The following is an 18362-nucleotide window of genomic DNA, read 5'->3' as shown; positions in this document are numbered from 1 at the left end:
CAGATCACTTTTTTTTTAAAAAAATACCCTAAGGTAAAACATTATCCTGTGCAAAACTAATAGAATTAGAATGTTCTCTTTGAAAATTATTTTTTAGTTTTATTTCTTTCTTTATTAAATGGTTTATCTATCATCTATCTGTCTATCTATCTATCTATCTATCTATCTATCTATCTATCTATCTATCTATCTATCTATCTACAGGGAGTGCAGAATTATTAGGCAAATGAGTATTTTGACCACATCATCCTCTTTATGCATGTTGTCTTACTCCAAGCTGTATAGGCTCGAAAGCCTACTACCAATTAAGCATATTAGGTGATGTGCATCTCTGTAATGAGAAGGGGTGTGGTCTAATGACATCAACACCCTATATCAGGTGTGCATAATTATTAGGCAACTTCCTTTCCTTTGGCAAAATTGGTCAAAAGAAGGACTTGACAGGCTCAGAAAAGTCAAAAATAGTGAGATATCTTGCAGAGGGATGCAGCACTCTTAAAATTGCAAAGCTTCTGAAGCGTGATCATCGAACAATCAAGCGTTTCATTCAAAATAGTCAACAGGGTCACAAGAAGCGTGTGGAAAAACCAAGGCGCAAAATAACTGCCCATGAACTGAGAAAAGTCAAGCGTGCAGCTGCCAAGATGCCACTTGCCACCAGTTTGGCCATATTCCAGAGCTGCAACATCACTGGAGTGCCCAAAAGCACAAGGTGTGCAATACTCAGAGACATGGCCAAGGTAAGAAAGGCTGAAAGACGACCACCACTGAACAAGACACACAAGCTGAAACGTCAAGACTGGGCCAAGAAATATCTCAAGACTGATTTTTCTAAGGTTTTATGGACTGATGAAATGAGAGTGAGTCTTGATGGGCCAGATGGATGGGCCCGTGGCTGGATTGGTAAAGGGCAGAGAGCTCCAGTCCGACTCAGACGCCAGCAAGGTGGAGGTGTAGTACTGGTTTGGACTGGTATCATCAAAGATGAGCTTGTGGGGCCTTTTCGGGTTAAGGATGGAGTCAAGCTCAACTCCCAGTCCTACTGCCAGTTTCTGGAAGACACCTTCTTCAAGCAGTGGTACAGGAAGAAGTCTGCATCCTTCAAGAAAAACATGATTTTCATGCAGGACACTGCTCCATCACACGCGTCCAAGTACTCCACAGCGTGGCTGGCAAGAAAGGGTATAAAAGAAGAAAATCTAATGACATGGCCTCCTTGTTCACCTGATCTGAACCCCATTGAGAACCTGTGGTCCATCATCAAATGAGAGATTTACAAGGAGGGAAAACAGTACACCTCTCTGAACAGTGTCTGGGAGGCTGTGGTTGCTGCTGCACGCAATGTTGATGGTGAACAGATCAAAACACTGACAGAATCCATGGATGGCAGGCGTTTGAGTGTCCTTGCAAAGAAAGGTGGCTATATTGGTCACTGATTTGTTTTTGTTTTGTTTTTGAATGTCAGAAATGTATATTTGGGAATGTTGAGATGTTATATTGGTTTCACTGGTAAAAATAAATAATTGAAATGTGTATATAATTGTTTTTTGTTATGTTGCCTAATAATTATGCACAGTAATAGTCACCTGCACACACAGATATCCCCCTAAAATAGCTATAACTAAAAACAAACTAAAAACTACTTCCAAAACTATTCAGCTTTGATATTAATGAGTTTTTTGGGTTCATTGAGAACATGGTTGTTGTTCAATAATAAAATTAATCCTCAAAAATACAACTTGCCTAATAATTCTGCACTCCCTGTATCATCTATCTATCTGTCTGTCTGTCTTCCTGCCTGCCTATCTATCTATCTAAAATTAGACATTGTTTCTTATCTAATCTATCTATCTATCTATCTATCTATCTATCTATCTATCATCTATCTATCTTTCATCTATCTATCATCTGTCTGTCTACCTGATGTATGTCTCTATCTATCTGTCTGTCTGCCTGCTGTCTTTCTGTCTCTCTATTTAAAAATTAAACAGACTTTTTTTTCTCTCAAATATTTAGTCTAGAGTTGTATATAAAGCGCTTTGTAAACCCACCAGCAAAGTTAAAAGATGTGTAACCTGCATAAATATGTCTTACATTCTTAGTAAGTATTTTGGTAGTTACATCCTCATTTTTAAACTGTTTAGTCACTTCAGTTGTTATCATACCACCTTGTCTAATTTAAAAAATATTTTAGCAATGCCTTTCAAAAAGTTGACCATGCAACTGTGAGCTTTTTAAAGATAAAGCTATTCAGTTGTCAATTAAAATTCATACATCTTTAAAAAAGAATTCCTGCCAAAAGAAACTTGAATAAAAGATGATTGTCGGACTAGAAATACGTTTAACGTAAGTTCTCAGAAGTATCATTTGTATCTCAGAACAAATATTGGCAACTAAATCTAACTGTATGCCTAATTGAAATGCAAACTTGCTTATTAAGGAGATTTGCACGTGGGAAGAAAATCATTTATATAAACATGCAGAAAAACAAAGTAGTTATTTTCTAGCTGTTACTATTTAAAGGGATAGAAAAGTCAAAATTAAACTTGCATGATTCCGAAATAGCATGTAATTGTAATACACTTTTAAATTCACTTCCATTTTCAAATGTGCTTTGTTCTCTTGGTATCCCTTGTTGAAAAAGAATATGCACATATCCTACACTAGTGGGAGCTGTTGCTGATTGGTGCCTGCACACATTTGTCTTTTGTGATTGGCTGACTAGATGTGTTCATCTTGCTGCCAGTATTGCAATGCTGTGCTTCAGCAAAGGATAACAAGAGAATGAAACTAATTTGATAAGGGAAGTAAATTAGAAAGTTGTTTAAAAATGTATATTCTATCCAAATCATGAAAAAAAATGTTGGGGTTTCCTGTCCATTTAACTATTGTCCCAGCAGCTATAAAAGTATAAAAGCTGAAACTAGATATACACTGGAATGTGTTTAAGTGCCCAATCATTGCTGATTCATTGTAAAGGGAACCCAAAATGCAGACTAGAGGCCTAAGTTCAATGTCCTTTAAAGGGACAGTAAGGTAAATAATGTTGTTGAAAAGCATACCTTGGTAGACTCAGGAACAGCAATGCTCTACTGGGAGCTAGCTGTTCATTAGTGGCTGTACATGCTGTATTTGCCTTTTATCATTGTCCCATCTAATGTGTTCAGCTAGCTCCCAGTAGGACATTGCTGCTCCTTTAACAAAGGATATCAAGAAAATGTAAAATTAAATGCCATATCTGAATCATGAAAAAAAAAAAGGGTTTCATGTCCCTTTAAGCCAGAGATTTGGTCAGATGGTAGCATTTGGGTCGTGGGACTGAGCAGGCTTTGGGCAAGAAGTAGAGGAAAAAGGTTTTGAGGGGAAACTGCTGCTATGTAATTTCCCTGATGAGAGTAAGGAAAGTTAACATTATGATCATCATCTATTTTTCTTGGCTGTATGAATGTGCCATCACCCCAATTAATGCACCATTGATGATGTGGATCTTCTTTTGGTGAGAGACAGAGAGAAGGGTATATCCTGTGGAACTGGCTGGCATGGAGGCATGCTGGTTCTGGTTGACCAAGCTTTCTATGGAAGCACTCTCTGTTAATATGAAAGAGGATATTTTGGGGTCTTCTTATAGTTTTCCTTCCATCTGGGTGGTGCCCTATGACTTTTTATCCTCAGTCATGTTCCCCTTCTCACTACTTATTAGTAATTAGACATGTGCATTTCGTTCCGAATCAAAATTCAGTCGAAGTCGCCAAATTTGAAGATTCAAATATATTCGAATTTCAGCATTACCCTAGCAACTAAACTAATCCGAATGCATTTGTAACTAATCACAATTCAGTATAAAAATTTAATTTAGTGAGATTTAGTGAGATAGAACAGTGAAATAATTCTGTTTGTGTAACTTGGAACCATCTGAATAAACATAACACATACTGAACTTTTGAATTTACAAATCGAATCCGAAAAGAATACATCCGAATTTATTCGAATCTGAATGAATACAAAATGAATACATTCGAATGTATCCGAATTTGAATCAATCCAAAACGAAATTAGAAAAAATCTGAATCAGTCTGAAACAAACCAAAGTGAATTTTTTGCTGTGCACATGTCTATTAGTAATTAACAACAATTTTCTGGGGCAAATTCTCCAGCATTTATATTACCCTGACCATAAATATTTTCTGTTGTTTAGTAAGGACATGGATGTACTGTGAGCATTATTTAAGCTAAACTTGCTGGTTTAGCATATGACAACCATAATAATATTAGCATACATAACTTAAAGCCCTTGTTGCCCTTTAATTACTGAACTTTTCACAACACTCTATTGCCCCAGTTTGTTGATGCTGCTCACATGGATTCTGGGTTTTCCATGCTTGCAGTTCACCATGCACCTATCCTTAATGGCCAGATTGAGACATGTGAGACTGGAATGGGATAGCACTACTACAAATGCTGGAATAATAAATAAATAGAAAGGCAAGGCTTCCGGTACCATTGTTTGAGGATGGTCTGGAAAAGAGAGGTAAGTAAATGTTGCCTTATCAATCAATTTTCCTTTTCTAAAACAGTGTTAGTTAAGAATAAAATTGATTGGGAATTCAGTTTAGCTCTGTAAAAATCATTTGACAAGATGCTGTCATTTGTTCATGGCCATTTTACTTTACTGCAGAATGTAGATATGAAATAGATATGAAGATATGAAATCTGCCAACTGATTCCTGCCTGTGAACTGAGAATGTCAGTTGCCATTTTGGGGTTCTTACTTAGTGGATATCTTGCTCCCAATGTACTGCTCAATCTCATGTTTTATTTTAGGCTTTTAATTCACTTCTTGGGTGGGTATTTCAGAAGGAGTTAGATTAAAGCTTCTTGGTACATTGTCTTGTTTTTATTTTTTGTTTGTTTTTTGCTCACTAGAGCAAGAAGCTCTAATATTTGTTGGCATGAGATGCAGGACACAGCATAGAAGGTACAACACTATTTTATTGCAGAGCATAGAAGTATACAGCTTGTACAACATATCTAACTTAGTAACCATGACATAGACATAGACTAATAATGGCTATAAGCCCCATCCTGTGACATCACCTCCCTGTCTCATCACATCACATCATTTTTTAGAGTACAACAAATAACAAGGTATACAAGAAGCATACAAAAATAGTTTTGTTTAGTGTACAACAAATAACAAGTTAAAGAGAATATATATGAACAACAAGAAATACAATCCTGACTTGAACATCGGCGTAGACTACCCTAGTCCACAGTGACTATGGTATTATTCTGCCCATTCTTCTGGTCACTGCTCTAACTACAGTTCTAATCCTCTAATCCCGGTAGCAGTCTGGAAGTTTCACAACTCTTCCACTTGACGTCATTTTACATCAACTGTCCTCTGATACAGAAGAATGTAATTGAGAGTCTGCTGGAAGCAAAGAAGTATCCCCCACTGTGGTCTTGCTGAGGGGAAGGTACCCCTTTTAAAACAGGGGATCCCACCGGCTGTGGCTCTGAGGCATCCAGTCCCAAACTCTCAGGTACTGGCTGAAGATGTCTTCTATTTCGACATGTGACTGTCCCTCCTTCAGTAAGGACGACATACGACCTTGGTTCTGGAGAGTGTCCTATTAACGCAGCAGCTGTCTTCCATTTCTTCTTTTCAACCAGCTTAACTCTGACATTTTTGCCCACATTCAGCTCCTGCAAGGGCCTCACAGAGTGTTTACTGTCGTAGAAGAATCGGTAGCCCCTATTTGCCTCTTCATCCCTCCTAAGGACCTCATCCCAAGGAACAGAGCGGGCCGGGCTAAAGCCTGTGACTTGGATGGGAGTCGCCCTATAGGCCAAGAGAGATAGGTACAGCTCAGATTGCCTCAAAATGAACTTTGTTGTTTGAACTGCACTTTCAGCCATTCTGTTGGCCTGCAGGTAATGTGGACTTGACGTAGAATGCTGCTAAAACAACTGAACTCCATGGAAGCAAACTGCATTCCATTATCACTCACTAACTCCATTGGTATATTCCAACGGGCAAACAAGCTATTGAGACGAGTGATAACGGCTTCACTGGTGATCTCATTCAAGGGTGCAATCTCCAAATACCTGGAATAGTAGTCAATCACAACTAGGTACTTATTTCCATGCAGTTCGCACAAATCTGCAGCTATTTTCTGCCATGGGCCTCCAGGCAGCAGGGTAGAAATGAAGGGCTCCCTTCTCTGAGTAGGCCAATAACAGTCCAAATGACAAACAGCACTGTACCTGGTGCCAGTGATATAGGGGCAACTGCAAATACCCCTCAAATCACAAAAAACAAAGTCCACAGCACCCAATCTCAAGAATATTCTTAGTTATATATTCTAGCATCATGGCAAAAGACAGCAACTAAGAATATTCTTGAGATTGGGTGCTGTGGACTTTGTTTTTTGTTTTTCTCTGAGTAGGCTGGCTTTCCCGGCAAAAGGCACATTTTGACACATGGCTTGCAATGTCGGAACTGATTCAAGGCCACCATACCGCTGTAGCTGCCCTTTCTCTGCACTTTGTAATGCCCAAATGGCCATCACGAATCATGCTTAACATCTCCTCCCGCATGCTAACAGGAATGACAATGCGGTCTTGTAACAGCACTAACCCATCCAGCTTTGTGAGCTGCAACCTCTCTGTCTGGCAAGAACTTAAAGACTGAAAAAAGGAGGAAGACCCAACCTATATTGTCACTTATCAAACATGCAAATAAGCCAATAGTAAAACTTTATATCTTGCAGGGGCAAATGCTCATTACATTCGAATATTTGTACTTCAATCGATTAATTTAATTACTTGGCAAAACCCCGCAGTCCTGGAGGAAAATGAGCAGACCAATATAATGCTTTATAAAGTTCCCAGGTAATAACGATATAAAAGTCCTGAGTGAATATTTCCCACAAGTGGAGCTTTCGTGCTCATGTATAAACAAACATCCCTGTTACCCGGTATATTTATTACAGATGTCCACAATAGCATTTCAGTGACAGGTATACAGACTAAACAGTCTCCAAATACAAGGCTAGTTTCACTCACCGGCTGCCGTACTTCACCGGGTACCGACCCGTCCACTAACCGCGGAATGAGATCCTTCTCCGGCAGCCCGGGAGTCTTTAGCGCGCTTCACCGGGCCCCAGCCCGTCCACCATTAGCGGAACAAGCGCCGTCTCCAACAGCCTGACTGTGTCTCGATCATGGGTGTGTCTCTAACCTCCTCACTGATTGGTCCTTGTGGGAAGTCAAGCCTCTGATGCAATGTTGCTGAACCGGAGGAGTATATCTCAACAGTCCCCGCAATCAAATGTGATCATCTTGTGTAACGACAGTAGTAGTAAGCTATACCGGGTATAGGGGAACTTATGTCTCTATGCAATGGGACACTTCGTCTTTAGTCAGCAATATCTTTGGTCCGCGTCTCCAGCCGGCAAATGCAGCAGGTGCCTAGCAGTGGCAAAAGGGAGTCCAAAAAAGAGAAAAAAAGGGATTTGCCAGGCACCTCCAATATCTTAAAAATTAGTAAAATTAGTAAAATTAGTAAAACATAAGTTCCCCTATACCCGGTATAGCTTACTACTACTGTCGTTACACAAGATGATCACATTTGATTGCGGGGACTGTTGAGATATACTCCTCCGGTTCCTCCGGTTCAGCAACATTGCATCAGAGGCTTGACTTCCCACAAGGACCAATCAGTGAGGAGGTTAGAGACACACCCAGGATCAAGAAAACACAGTCAGGCTGTTGGAGACGGCGCTTGTTCCGCTAATGGTGGACGGGCTGGGGCCCGGTGAAGCGCGCTAAAGACTCCCGGGCTGCCGGAGAAGGATCTCATTCCGCGGTTAGTGGACGGGTCGGTACCCGGTGAAGTACGGCAGCCGGTGAGTGAAACTAGCCTTGTATTTGGAGACTGTTTAGTCTGTATACCTGCCACTGAAATGCTATTGTGGACATCTGTAATAAATATACCGGGTAACAGGGATGTTTGTTTATACATGAGCACGAAAGCTCCACTTGTGGGAAATATTCACTCAGGACTTTTATATCGTTATTACCTGGGAACTTTATAAAGCATTATATTGGTCTGCTCATTTTCCTCCAGGACTGCAGGGTTTTGCCAAGTAATTAAATTAATCGATTGAAGTACAAATATTCGAATGTAATGAGCATTTGCCCCTGCAAGATATAAAGTTTTACTATTGGCTTATTTGTATGTTTGATAAGTGACAATATAGGTTGGGTCTTCCTCCTTTTTTCAATTTATATATATTAGTGGTTTGTGGCTGACCGCTAGCCTTAATCTATTATTGTCACTATGCAGCAAACACAAGAGGAAACTGCAGTAGTTTCCTATTTCTCCCTCAAGAAGGTGGAAGAGAGAGATGGGGATAATAGAAAGTTGGAGCATGTCTTTTCACAAGATCGTAATAATTACAATTTACCTATGCTATTTGATGATATGGAACATTTACTGACAAAAGAAAAGAAGCTTAAATGGGACATTTGGACCTTGGAGAAATATTTAGCACAGAACATGATACCAAGAGGTCTCAGAATTAATACATTTCCTACTTTTGAGACAGAAGATCAGGAGTTTATAGAAATGTGGAACAATGTACTTAGTGATTGTTCAATAAGGTTGATGAAACTCCTGATAACCAAGAGATTTGTTTTAAAAGTTATTATTAGGTCTGAGATTGATGATGTGCAATTACTTTTAAATAAGTTTTGTAAAGATGTGGATTATCCTAAGTTTGATAATGTATTACAACACACTCTGGTAGAGATCAAGAATGAGCTAATGGGTATTAAACACACCAAATTTATTAGGGACAAGGCTGACTATGATAATAACAAGGTTTACATTTGGAACAAGAGTCAGAGGTCACAAACCAGGAGATTTCAAAACCAGTCTAGGGTAGGAAGACGTGGGAGGGGTAGACAACGCAGAGGTAGAGGAAATAAAATGGTATCTTTTTCGGAAAGTGAGGCTGACTCAGGAGGAGATAGCTCCCAGTCAGAAAATGAAGGGACTTTTCCCCAAGACTTAGTGGAAATAAATACCAACTATAATAGGACAGGGGGCTATAATCTTCCTCCACGAGGAAGGGGCAATAGGCCAGGTTTTGGTAGAGCCAGAGCCTCACAACATACAGGTTATACTAGAGGCAAACAGAATCAGTATAATAGGTATCAGACATCTGCTGATCATCTTGATCACCCCTATCCCTCTACACAGCAAAGTGGTGGTAACCACAATTATGTTTCAACACACTATGGTACTAATAGCCATCACCATTCATCCATACAACAGGGGGCTAGTAATTACCATCCCACTCATCAGGGTGCCACCGGTGGACAGGCTAGAGATGAGGAATTGTTACAACTGGAACAGGTTTTTCGGATAGGTCAACACCCGAGAGATGGGGGGGGCACGAGTACACAGATACCTCAGCAAGGGAGATACCCACAGAGGCAGACTCGTGCCCTGTCCAAATATGTACCGTCCTAAACCTGTCCAGTCATGAATTGACCGTGGAAGAAAGGAAAGTGTTGTCCTATGGCCTTGGTTTTGTACCCACAGTCAACTTTAATCTTTTCAAGACTATGCTTGATCTAAATAAATTTGTGCGCAACATCACCCTGTGCAAACACTTTGGGGACACTAACCAAGACCAGATATTCACAACATCTGGGAATGGTGTCCATAACACCTGGCCCAAAGAATTGGGGTTTATGGAAACATGTGACCTGATTGCTCTGGGGGAGTTGGAAGTAGATGGGTCTACATCAATGAATGAGACTAATATGGATATTATTAAAAGATATCGTAACCCCTCTACTTTCTACCCGATACAGAGCAGAGGAAACATTATTGAAACCTTCTACAAATGAGTAGAAAATGATTTAAGACAACTTTCATTAACACGGATGACAGGTGGTAATAACCTGACTAGGAATGAACGCCTTGCCCTAAAATCATTGGAACAAAACCCTAGCCTGGTGATTAAGCAGACAGATAAGGGGGGCTCAGTGGTCATAATGGACAGGGCTGACTATATTAAAGAAGCTCTGAGACAGCTGCAAGACACAGATAGTTATGAACATCTTAGACAGAACCCTACCAATAGGTTTCAACAGGAGTTAATGCACCTTCTGGATGGAGCAGTAGAGGATGGACTTATTGATTTAGAAACATCTAAGTACCTTTATGTGGAACATCCAGTTATCCCACTATTTCACCATCTACCGAAGGTGCATAAAACCCTAGAGAATGTACAGGGTAGGCCCATAGTCAATGGGATAGGCTCAATGTTGGAACACCTTTCTGAGTGGCTGGATGGGGTACTTCAACCCTTGGTTAAATCCCTCCCTAGCTATACTAGGGACTCTAAACAGGTGTTGAATAAAGTTGAGGACATGAGATGGTCACCGAATTGTGGATGGCTCACTGTGGATTTGGTCTCATTATACTCCTCTATACCTTATGTCTGGGGTCTAAAAGCGGTTGCTTACTTTCTAGAGAATGGGACCACGCACAGTGAACCTTTCAGGGATTTTGTACTAGAGGTGACACAATTCTTGTTGTCACATAACTATTTTCAGTTCGAAGGGGAGTTCTATCTGCAGAGATGCGGGACCGCCATGGGAGCCAAGTTCGCGCCAACCTATGCTTATTTGTTCATGGGTTGGTGGGAGCGGTCCAGCATCTATGCGGATAGAAACCCCTTCAGACCTGCTATTTTGCTATACCTACGCTACATAGATGACCTGCTGTTTGTCTGGCAGGGTGAAAAAGAACAGGCTGAATGTTTTGTGGATTACTTGAGAACCAATGATATAAACTTACGGTTTACATTTGAGTTTAACAAGAACACAGTACATTATCTTGATTTGGAACTGAAGGGGTGGCCGACAGGTAGAATCACCTCTGAAGTCTATAGGAAACCCATATTGGGTAACAGTCTCCTACATGCTAGGAGCTGTCACCCGAAGCAAATGCCTTATTCGGTAGCTAAGGGGCAGTTTGTACGATTGAAACGCAATTGTACTCTACCCCTCAGATACAAGAGACATGCAGACGAATTAGAACAATGTCTACTACAAAGAGGATACAATAGAAAGATCATTAAAAAGGCTCGGTATGAGGTAAATTCCCTGTCTAGAGAGCAACTCCTTAAGGATAAGCCACCTTTTAGGGGTAATCAAGAGAACAAACTGACCTTTGTCACAGACTACTCTGCCCAATATGGAGAGATCTGTGACATAATCAGAAACCATTTCCACCTATTGGTGGCAGATGATGCCCTTGCTGTGACTGCTAGGAATGGCTGCAGATTCTCCTATAGGAGAAATAAAACTATTGGAAATTCAGTGTCGCCATCTATGCTTAGGAAGCCAGACTCAGCGGCGGTATCATCATCCTCCTGGCTTAGACACAGGGGTGCCTACAGGTGTGGCTATTCACAATGTAAGGCTTGTGAATATGTTCAGGTGGGGAACAGCTTCTCTACGGTGGTGACCGGAGAAACATTTGAAATTACCTCTTGTTTAAATTGCAGGTCTTCTAATTGTATATATCTACTCTGGTGCTCAGCCTGTGAATTACAATACATAGGTTTGACCACCAGGGATGTCAGATCAAGAATTAGAGAACACCTGTCGACCATATGGGTGGGTAAAAGCAGTACACCCCTGGTGTCCCATTTCGTCCAGCGACACGACAAAGACTGTCGTTCGTTGAAATGGACGATTGTAGAAAAGGTTCAACCTCAAAAGAGAGGGGGTGACTTATTTAAGATCTTGGCCAGAGAGGAAATGTATTGGATTTTTAGGCTCCAAACTAAAAGACCTTTGGGCCTAAATTCCGAATATGATTTTATTAATCATTGGAATTAGATCCTAGTCACCTCTAATATAACTGCTTATTATGCTTAAATTTGTACACAAGGATCTGTAGACCAAGGATTACCAGAATAGGGACAATCAAATAAGTTTTTTGTAAATGTGTTACAACAAATTTATAACACACATGTAATGGGTATAAATTAAACTTGTGTCCTTTGTGGTACGTAATTTGTGGTTATTTGAATATGCCCCACAGAGTGTCTCTTATTCTACAGTGTAATTCAACAATGTAGAGCTAATAATTTTTTTTAAAGTGTATGGTTACATTCTAAGGTTTGGATACATATTTATCCTCTCCCAAAATTTTGGGATACAGACACCATCTGCCTTAAAAGGTAGGCTATTTAATACCTGGAGTCTAATCATTCTTAGGGAGTAGATTATTTATGACCCTTTTATAGGAGGTCTAGACAGACTTATGAGAATCTATTGACAAAAATGCATATTTACTGTGTACCAAATGTTTGAATTTCATAAGTGAATGATGTTTTTGACCAAGTTAGCAGGTTAAATTGTATGCATATATATCTATGTTTATGAGGTACATCAACTAACTTAAAGATGTCTAACAATGCTCCATCCCCCGTGTGCCTTTAAATTTCAATTTCAAGTAACCCACCAATAATATGGGAGCACTGGGTTGATAAGGCGGTTTGTTTTTAGAAGTTTTTAGAGACTATGATTACGGCGTTTTGTGCCGAAACATGTCAATCTGTTTAACTTTAGGGGTATCTTATCCCCTCTCTCACCATGTTTTAACTTTGTTTCAATAAAGTTTACTAATTTTTAAGATATTGGAGGTGCCTGGCAAATCCCTTTTTTTCTCTTTTTTGAAGAACTTAAAGACATCCAGGCTGCCCGGCTGTCGGGCCAACCTTCTTTTATGTACTTCTTGAAAGTCTATATATAAACGTGTCTCCTTTCTTATTTGTTCTAGATTTCCTGATGAAATGGATTTGGATGCCAGAACTGAATCCACATACACCTTCACATCTGATTCCATTAAAGATTCTTCAGCAGCAGCCAGCAGGAGCCTGGAAAGTGTATCTGCCACTACCAGTTGTTTCCCAGGCACATGCACTGCCTGAATGTTGAACCTGAGCAGCCTCATCAGAAGTCTCTGGCATCTCAGGGGTGTTTTGTCAATATCATAGGAGTTAATTAGAGGGACTAGCAGTTTATGGTCAGTCTTCAGACTAAATTTCTCTAAACCCACTAGGATAACGCTGGAAGCGCTCACAGGCCCAAATGGCAGCCAGGCACTCTTTCTCAATTTGGGCATATTTCGACTCAGCAACCATCAGTGTAAGGGAACAGTAGGTGATGGACTGTAGTTTGTTCTCATTCAGCTGCAGGAGGGTGGCCCCTAGCCCACAACTGCTCGCATCAGCACTAACCACAGTCTTTTTAGAAGTGTTGTAGAACCCTGACACTGGGGTAGACCCCTGCAAGGACTTCACCTGTACAAAAGCTTCTTCCTGTGAAGGACCCCAGACCTAGGCAACATCTTTCTTCAACAACTCTGTGATAGGGTGCAGTACTGTGGATAAATCTGGAAGGAACCTGCCCACATAATTCACAAGGCCCAATATTTGTTCCAGCTTGTGTACATCAGAAGGACTATTCATCTGTTCAATAGCAAGGATTTTATCAGGGTCCAGCTTGATGTCATCTCCATTGATGATATGCCCAAAGTATAATAACTCAGATTTTCTAAAATGACATTTCTCTTTATTTAATTTCAGCCCGGACTCTCTAATGTTCTGCAGCACACAGCTCAATCGCTGATCATGTTCTTCCAATGTAGACCCATACACTAGAATGTCATCCATGATGACTACCATGCCCTCTTGGTCCCTTAGGAGGGAACTCATCTCTCTTTGAAAGATTTCAGGAGCAGAGGATATCCTGAAGGGGAGTCTGCAGAAGAAAACTGACCTACCGGTGTAATGAAGGTAGTCAGTTTGCAGCACTGTGGATCTAGAGGTATCTGCCAGAAGCCTCTGGAAGCATCCAGTGTAGAGAAGAACTTCACCCCAGCCAGTTTCAGAGCTATGTCTTCAAGCATCGGCAGCACATATCTCTCTCTCTTCACTGCCTCATTCAGCCTTTTCAAGTCTATGCAGATGCGTACCTTCCCATTTTTCTTTGCAACAAGCACAATGGGGGCACATCAGTCAGTTGCTTAAACAACCTCTTCAATAACTCCCATATTCTTCATACACAGAAGTTCCTTCTCCACTTGAGGCATGAGCGGGAATGAAATTCTACGAGGAGTGGTAATGCTGTATGGGACTGCATCACTTTTAAGTGATATTCGGACTGGGTTGCAATTCAGTAGGCCCAAATCACCAAACATGTCTTCCAAAATCTCATTCACTCTGGTGACAAGGCCCAAACCACAGACTGCTTTCCTGCTCAATAGGTTTTTAACACACTGACCTCTAATTACATATACCCACATTATGAATTTACTCTGCTTGTACTCACAGATGGCAAGGAATTTCCCCATACAATTGATGCGGCCACCAGGGCTATGAACTTGCGTTGTAACTTTTGCCAGCAGAGCCTGTCGAGGCAGTTTTATGAATTCTGCATAGGGACATAACAGTGATGTACGCTTCCGTGTCAATCTTGAAGGCAACCTTGGCTCTGATTACAGTAAGGGTAACTCGCCAATCTTCATCTGAACCAGACTGTTCAACAACAGACCCTACAAAGGACACTTCTTGACCCTCCTGGTCACTATCCATCTGCATCTCCTTAATGTATTCAGTTTTACATGCCATTTCAAAATGGCCCATTCAGTTACACTTTCTACATCTTATATCTTTAGCGGGGCATACAACATTCTGATCATGGGTACGATTACACCGTGTGCAGCGAGCCCACTGCGCCCATCCGCTTCTGGTCCTATCTGTGCCCTTGGTCTACCACTCACACTGTGCCTTTGACCTGAAGCTCTCCTGATTTGCTGCACTTCCTCCACAATACTATCAGACCTTAGATCAGCATCCTAATAGCCCCATCTAACGTTAATTTAGCATTCCAACTGTAGATTCAGTGAGACCTTAGCATCTTCAATTCCTATGACTATTCTGTCTCTGATTTGCTCTTCTTTAGCGACAACAAACTCACAGAATTGAGCTAGTTCATATAGGTTGCGCACAAATGACTCCACAGATTCTCCCACATGCTGCGCATGTTTGTGAAAACAAGCCCTCTCATTTCTTTTGGGCACAAAGTGAGCACTGAGTTTGTTCATAACTATTTCAAAGTCAAATTCCTCCCCTTTTTTTAAAGTAAAGGCATTAAACACTGGCTCCACATCTTTCCCCATAGAGTATAAAAGAGAATTAACTTGTACTTCACCACTCTCCTTGTCCAGCTTGGAAGCAATCCTGAAGCATTGAAACCGCTGATATCATGTGGGCCAAGCTGCAGGCTGAGAGAAATCAAAAGGCTCAGGTGGGGTAAACTTTGACATCTTCATTACTCAGAAAACAGATGCATAGGCAAGTACATCTGACACCATGTCATGAGATGCAGGACACAGCATAGAAGGTGCAACGCTATTTTTTTGCAGAGCATAGAAGTATACAGCTTGTACAACACATCTAACTTTGTAACCGAGACATAGATTAATAAAGGCTTTAAGTCACGCCCCCATCCGGTGACATCACCTCACACTCTCTTCACATTTGTGTTTACACAAAGTCTAATAGTTGCAGAACATTTCATGATCTTTTTAAGTAAAAAGGAATATATTATAGACAATGTATCCTTGGTAAACTTTTTTGCCATATTTTGGTGCTGGTAACCATGATTGGTAAAGCAGCTTCTTTAATTTATTCAATTGCGGAGGGACATTATAAAATATTTTTTATTTTATTTTAACAGGAAGTTCTTTATTTACTACATTTCCCTTGAACATTATACTGATGCAGTTCATCAGTTTGATTTCCAATAGCTTAATCACAATACTTATAATTTGGGTTTGCTGTTCAACCAGACACAGATTGGGGAGTTGGCATTTGGGGAATTTACCTCTTGGACTAGTTGCCTTAGCCTCTCCCACCTATTAATGAGACTTCACTTAAGAAGGGGGCTGTTAGTAAAATTGTATTTATTACCTGCATGCATGCTGTAGTAGGTTGCACATTAGCAGCTGCAGAACAGGCCATGACTGTATAAGATATAAGTAAAAGAATAATTATACAACCTAAAAATGCAGAGGGGACAGGGTTCTGGTGTGTCACAAGGAGCTCCAACTCGTCCTGTTCCATCTTCTCTGGGTAAACCAGAGGATGAAACCTCCCTGGATGGAAGAGAGTGCTGAAGACCCACCTGAAGTAAAGATTGCACATTGGATGGATGTTAAAGTGAAGGTAAACTATGATGAATGAAAGCCGTTTTAAAAAAATACTATTAAAAACAGGGGCACTTTCATTCATCAAAGTTTACAAAGCAGCCGTTTTGATTAAAAACTTACCTTTTTTTCTTTTCACAGCCAGAGCAGCTTCCCCCTCCTGGAAATCCTCTTCACACATCAGCAATTACTAATCCAGCTTCCTCCAATCACAGCATGGCCTCAGGCAATGACTACCCTGGGGGGAATCTGCTAGAGGTAATATAGCTGACAGTGTAATTGAGGGATTTTACCTGTCAGTGTATTTGTAGGATTATAGCTGACAGTTGGTTTGGGGAATAAAATAGTGATTGGTTATATTAAAGGGACAGTCTAGTCAAAATTAAACTTTTATGATTCAGATAGGGCAAGCACTTTTAAACAACTTTCCAATTTACTTTTATCCTCAAATGTGCTTTGTTCTACTGGTATTCTTAGTTTAAAGCTAAGGTAGACTCATATGTTAATTTCTAAGCCCTTGAAGGCTTCCTCTTATCTGAATGCATTTGACAGTTTTTCATTGCTAGAGGGCATTAGTTCATGTTTGTCATATAGATAACATTGTGCTCACACCCGTGGAGTTACTTATGAGAGGGCACTGATTGGCTAAAATGCAAGTCTGTTAAAAGAACTGAAATAAGGGGGCAGTCTACAGTGGCTTAGATACAAGTAAATCACAGAGGTAAAAAGTGTATTAATAAAACCATATTGGTTATGCAAAATTGGGGAATGGGGAATAAAGTGATTATCTATCTTTTTAAACAAAATAAATTCTGTAGTAGACTGTCCCTTTAATGGTGTGTTAATGTGTTAAAGTTTTATTGTGGTCTGGTTTTCTAAATTATGAGATGTTAAGATATGTTTCTGTGTTGTGTCTGTATTTTATGGTGAGTAGGCTTTGGCTGATATTGGAGATTTCAGCCTGATATGTAGATACCTACCATATCCTCACCCCTTCAATATCAAACAATATTATGAACTTTATATGCAGACAGTCACTTGCAAACATTAGGTTTTAATCATGTATTTGCAGCTATTGAGGCCTACTTATCAAGCCGTCAACTTACTTGCATTCAACGGCACCAATACGCTCGCCTGACATCACCTAACATCGCTGCCGCGGACCTGAATAAGTTCTCCATATTTAACAAAAAAGCTGTCACAAAGCCACGCACCAAGTACGGGGGAATGAGCAGCGGACTGTTGTTAACTAACAGTCATCGATCTCGCTGCTATTCGGCTTTTTCACAGCTTTATTTGTATACTGTCACTAAACACTGCCACTATACTAAAATGTTTAACCCCTATCTTGCTGCTCCTGGTCCCCACCGCAACTAAATAAAGTTATTAACCCCTAAACCGCTGCTCCCGAAGCCCACCACAACTCTAATAAAGTTATTTACCCCTAAACCGCCACTCATGGACCCCACCGCAACTCTAATAAAGTTATTACCCCTAAACCGCCGCTCCCGGACCCCACCGCAACTCTAATAAAGTTATTAACCCCTATCCCGCCGCTCCCGGACCCCGCCAAAACTAACTAAAGGTATTAACCACCAAACCTCTGGCCTCCCACATCACTAGCACTTACTAAACCTATTAACCCCTTAACCGCCAGCCCCCCACATCGCCATAAACTAAATAAACCTATTAACCCCTAAACCTAACAACCCTCTAACTTTATATTAAATATTAAATCATCCCTATCTTATAATAAATTAAAACTTACTTTTAGAATTAAAATAAACTATATTAAACTATTAATTAATCTGCCCTAACTAACATAGTAACATAGTAACATAGTAGATAAGGTTGAAAAAAGACTGAAGTCCATCGAGTTCAACCTATACAAATCTAAAATACTTACAAAAAGCTCCAGTTAAGCTTAAATAACCCCATTAAAATGTGACCCATTTAATACTAGCAATCATATCCATGAATTTTGTTTATATACAGAAATTTATCCAGACTATTTTTAAATGTATCTATGGTATTGGCATTCACTACCTCCTTTGGT

Source organism: Bombina bombina, chromosome 6 (genome assembly GCF_027579735.1).
Source record: "Bombina bombina isolate aBomBom1 chromosome 6, aBomBom1.pri, whole genome shotgun sequence".
NCBI classification, from domain to species: Eukaryota; Metazoa; Chordata; class Amphibia; order Anura; family Bombinatoridae; genus Bombina; species Bombina bombina.
This window is presented reverse-complemented; position numbering follows the sequence as displayed.